Source organism: Camelus ferus, chromosome 20 (genome assembly GCF_009834535.1).
Source record: "Camelus ferus isolate YT-003-E chromosome 20, BCGSAC_Cfer_1.0, whole genome shotgun sequence".
NCBI classification, from domain to species: Eukaryota; Metazoa; Chordata; class Mammalia; order Artiodactyla; family Camelidae; genus Camelus; species Camelus ferus.
The window spans coordinates 40,332,986-40,338,814 of NC_045715.1; positions in this window are offsets into that span (position 1 = coordinate 40,332,986).

Here is a 5,829-nt window from a genome sequence, read left to right on the forward strand (position 1 = left end):
GGGCAGAAATTCCAGTGGGACAAGGGAGGAAACTGGAAGACTGGAAATACAGCACAAAGCTGAGTCCCATCCAGATGGTGTTTTTAATAAGTTTATCAGACGCATATGAAAGACGGTAATGAACATTCAAGTGGGGAGTGGCCCGACCCCTGCGAGACGGAGAAACAGTATGGCACCTTCTGTGCATTGCAGTCAGTTAGAATCAGTCTCTAATTTTTCCCAGGAAAAAACACCACAGAACTTATCCAAACCACTGAGTAATTATTAGGCAGTCCAACTAGCCAGGCTGAGGTTTGTGTTTCTAGGAAGAAGAATTAATAACAGAATTATTTCCTGCTGAAATGGAGGAAGGGGCCTGTGACATCTGGGTCAAACCTCTTCTGTGAGGACGCCTCTAGTGTGACTAAAGCAGATAGGATACCATCAGGCATAAAAGAGCATTTATAGTCTTTAAAAGCGTAATTGTTATGTACATTCCTCCTCTTCCTCCTGTTCTGCCCCAAATGGTTTCTCCATGAGAAAATATTTTAGTCTACTATGAATAACCAAACTTGCAGTATGTGGCATAAACTTTTAGGTGAAGAGAAGCTGAGAGAGCTGAAGGTGTGCGTATGCTTCTAAAGCAGCTCTTCTGCAGTGGGCATGTTTTTCTTTTTACTGTTTAGGTCAGGACCCAGAGATTGATCATATTTTACTTTTCTAAGAAAACTTTCCCTGAGAAAGCAATTTTTTTTCTGCTTTATTCAGTAACTTTTAGACATTCTAGCTTTGGGTAAGGAGCTATGTTAAGCAAGGTTAAGTGTCACAACCTACATAGGAGTGATTTTCCAGCTCTGATTCATTCATTTAGCAGATATTTATTTAATACCCACTATATGCTAGGCACTGTTTCTGGGCAGTTGGGAAGCAGTGAAAAAAAAGAAACAAAAGTTCCTGCTCCTATGAAACTCACATTTATAAATCTCTGATTGCCAAATTAGATCAGATTGAGATACTGATTTGGATGTTAAGAATCAGCACAGTGCTGGAATGATGGTCTCATCTTGGTTATTTACAGAAAGTCATTATCCACAGGGTTTGTGCCCAGGTCCCTATCCTTCTCTTCTTTCAGCCTTTTGGCTTCATTTGGTCATTATATTGTTAATTTGACTCATTATTAAGAAAACAGGAATGAGAATGAGAAAAGTGGTGATCTTCTGATTTTATTTCTGATGAAGTAAATACTAGTTGCTAGTAGAGTTTAGCAAAAGCTATTTCCTGAAAGGAAATAGTGGAGTTGGGGTAAATGGACTAATACAGTCCATCTCTGTGAATTTGTTGAGATGTGTCTGTGTTTATCTTGTTGGGCACCCTTTGTATATCCAGACTTTCGCTGAAAAACATTAATGAACAATTATGTCAAGATCAAAGTGGAAACTATGGAATACTGTTCTCCAGCACATAGATACGGGATTTTTTGTTACGAAGGCAAAATTCTTTAATATAACATACATTAGACTACCTTAAGATTCCAGAGGGTCAGAGGGTGATATTGCTAGGGCAGTTTTGCTTAGAGAAAATGTTGGAGACTGAAAGAATCTTCTTTAGCAAACCCATTTATAAATACGTCTTTAGAAAAGCAATTCTGAGTGCTTATCCCAGCCTTGTTTCCCAAAGAGCTTGAACCATATCAGTAATGATTTTGTGATTGTCTCTGATGCTGCTGCACTAATTGACCACTAGTTAAAATCAGATTATCGAGGGATGAAATTGCGAAGCAGTAAGTTAGCTTAGGAGGAAATTGACAAGCTCAGGGAGAGTCAACAAAGACTGCAGTTAAGACCCAGTGGATACTACAGAGGGCATCAGCATTCAAAAGAATCCCCAAAGATTTATTCTTTCAAACCCCCTGAAATCACTTGCGTCTTTCTGGTTTGGATAAAAACAGTTAAAATATGTAGAACTTTAAAATTTTGTTCAATATTCCATTTGTGCAAAAGAATATAAGGAACATATATGTAAAGTTTGGAGAGCAGGAACACTCACCCAGCCGGAGAAACAGAACACTACCAAAGCTTCAGAGCTCTTTGTGTGTTCCTCCCCTAGGTGCGTTCTCACTGCCTTCCTATCCAGAGGTCACCATTCATCTGAATTTTAGTGTTTACTGTTTCCCAGTTCTCCTTTCTAATCTCACCACGTGGGTGAGATTCACTAGGTGTCTATCACTAAACATTAGAAATGGAATTATACCCTTTGTATTTTTCTGACTTCCTCTTCTTAACTTTCTTTGTGAGATTGACCCTTGTTGATACACATAACTCCAGTTCATTTATTTTCAATACTGGGTAGTTTCTGTTTGGTAGTGAAACTTAAAAACTAAACGGGCAGGTTAAATAGCAGATGAGACACACCTGAAGAGAATTAGTGAACACATAGTAATTTTAAGAAATTAACCAGAATGCTTCAAAAAGAGGAAAAGAAGGGGGAAAATGAAAGGAAGGTTAAAAAATATAGAAAATGGAATGAAAAATCCCAGCAGAGTTCTACTGGGAATTCTAGAAGAAGTTAAAACAGAAAATGAAGGATAATCAATACTCACAGAAATAATGGTCATAATGTTCCAGACTTGATAAAAGCCATACATGCTCCTATTCAGTCCTGAGCAGGATAAATCTAATCTACATCTACATACAACATAGTGAAGTTGCAAAACACCTAAAACAAAAAGAAAACCTTAAAATTAACTGTAGAGGGAAAAAAATTATAACAGAAGGATAGCAGACTTTAGTAGACATAACAGTAGAAGCCAGAAGACTGTGGAATAATATCTTGAAAATGCTGAGGAGAAACAACTTTTCACTTAGAGTGCTATACCCAAATAAACTGTTTTTCAAGAGCGGTGGCAAAATACACTTTCAAACAAAAATTTTGCTGAGCTCTGGTGGGTGTGTCTTAGAAAGAAGGAAGTTGGACCAAGAAGAAAGGAGAATATAAAAAAAAAAGTAATGGTGAATAAATTGGTGAATGTGGATAAATAAGCTTTGACTATGAAATAATGATTTTTTAAAAATGACTGATTGAGAAAGTATAAAACAAGGTAGAACTAAAATGTCAGATACGAATAACAAGCCAGGAGGCAAGTGATTTGTATGAAAGTGTTAAGATCCTTTATATTGTTCAGGAGAAGGGAATATGTGACTTTTAATTTTAAACATTGTTAAGTCTGGTATACACGTCTGAAATGTAGTAAAAGAGTAGAATTAGAGTTTATAACTTCAAAACCAAATCAATAAAGATAGCTGATAGCTCTTGGGGAAAATAAAGGAAACTTAATCCATCAGAAAACAGGAACAGAGTGGACAGAGAAGTGGAGGAAGCAGCAGAAAAAAAAAAACTTCTAAATAGGAAATAAAAGTGAATTAATGTACATCAGTAATAACACTGTAACTCATATAAATCTTTCAGTTAAAAGACAAAGGGCACTGAATTTCTCAAAAGCCCAGTTATATGTTATTTACAAGAGACCAGAAAAGTAGAAGAGTGATACTAAGGAAATAGTAGCCGAAATAAAAGTGCTATATTTATTTGACGTCAGACAATGTAGATTTTAGGGTGAAGGCATTATTAGAAGTAAAAAGTGATATTACATAATGAAGAAAGGTTCATTCCATCAGTAAGATGTAATTCTAAAATGATATACATGAAATGACATGGTCTCAAAATACATAAAGCAAAAATTGACAGAATTATAAGGAGAAATTGATAGATCTGTTCATAATGGGAGATTTAAATGAACTTCTCCTAGTAGTAATTAGTAGCCATATAAGTAATTTGAACAACACAGTAAGTTTGATATAGTAAATATATATATAGAACCATACACCTCCCAAATTAGAGAATACACATTCTCTTCAGGCACATGTAAAATATTAATAAGAATTAACCATGTACTAGGACACAAAAGAGCATATCTTAACAAATTCTACAGTCAGTATCATACAGACCACACTTTTTTATCCATATTGCAATGTAATTTAAAATCAGTAACAAAAAGATAACTTAAAAAGTTAAAAACATACTTATGAATAATTTATGGATCAAAGAAAAATCATAATGGAAATTAGAAATCCTTAGATGCGATCAACTTTTAAAACACTATGTCAGACAAACCCAAACTGAGGAACATTCTACACAATACCTCACCAGTACTCTTCAAAACACTGTATGTCAAAACTTAAAGGATAAAGATAAAGCAGGACTTAGAGGTAAAATATTAGCTTGAAATGCTTTTATTAGAAAAGAAGAAAAATTAATGAGTTAAGCATTTGCTTCAGATATTTAGAAAAAAATAGAATAAATCCAAGGGATTAGAAGGAAGAAATAATAAAAAGAGCAGAATTTAGTGAAGTAGGAAATAAAAAAAAAGAATCAGCAAAATCAAAAATTGGTTTCTTGAAAATACTAATAAAGTAGACAAACATGTATAGGACTGATCAAAAAAGAAAGAAAAGGTACAAATAAGATATTTGGAATAGTAAAGAGAATATACTTGTGAATAATTTTATGCCAGTGTTCTTGAAAACTTAAAACAAGATGAAAATTTTCCCTGAAAGGGCCAAGAATATCTAAGGTAATTTTGAAGAAGAAAGGAGAAGGGGAAGGAAAGGGAGGAAAGGTGTTCACTTTAGCAGATTTTAAGATAATGTAAAGTTACAGTAATTAAAGCAGCATAGTAATATGTCTGGAGAAAACTCCAATTCAAAAAGATCTATGCACCCCAGTGTTCAGAGTGGCGCTATTTACAAAAGCTAAGGCGTGGAAACAACCCCAATGTCCATCTACAGATGACTGGATAGAGAAGTTGTGGTATATATAAATAATAGAATAATACTCAGCCATAAAAAAGAATGAAATAATGGTATTTGCAACATCATGGATGGACCTAGAGATTATCATACTAAGCGAAGTCAGTCAGACAGAGAAAGACAAATATCATATGATATCACTTACATGCAGAATCTAAAAAAATGAGACAAATGAACTTATTTACAAAACAGAAACAGACTCTCAGACATAGAAAGCAAACTTATGGTTACCAAAGGGGAAAGGGGTGGAGGAGGGATAAATTAGGGTTTGAGATTAACACACACAAACTGCTATATATAAAATAGATGGTATAGCACAGGTAACTGTATTCAGTATCTTATGATAACCTATAATGAAAAAGAGTACGTATATATGTGTATAATTGGATCACTGTGCTGTACACCAGAAACTAACACAATGTTACTTCAATTAAAAAGGAAAGCTGCGTGGTAAAGGCAGAAGACTAGGCAAATCAGGGAAACAGTGCAGATCTCAAAAAGAGATGTGGATACGTATGAAAACTTCGTATGTGACTAAAGTAACGAATTGGTGGGGGAAAGGACGGACTGTTCACTAAATGGTGCTGGGGAAATTGGCTGACCTTATGAACGAAAGGTGAAAGTGGGTCTGTATTTCATAGGGTACCAAAAATAAATCCTAAACAGATTAAAGAGCCAAATGTGAAAAGCAAACCTTCTTAACTTTTGGAAGAAAATATCGGAAGATATCTTTATGAATTTGGGGTAGGAAAGAACTGATAAACAAGAGAGGGAAAGCGCAAATCCTAAAGGGGAAGATTAAATATTTTAACTTTTAATACGTTAACCGAAAAAGGATTGGCACCCTGCCAGTGGGGTGACTCAGCCATGAGTGTAATTCCACTTCCATATATCCATGCACACACACACACATCTCATACATTCCTTGAAGAAACTCTTACCTGTGTGCACAAGAAGACACTTGTTTGTAATCACAAAACAGCAG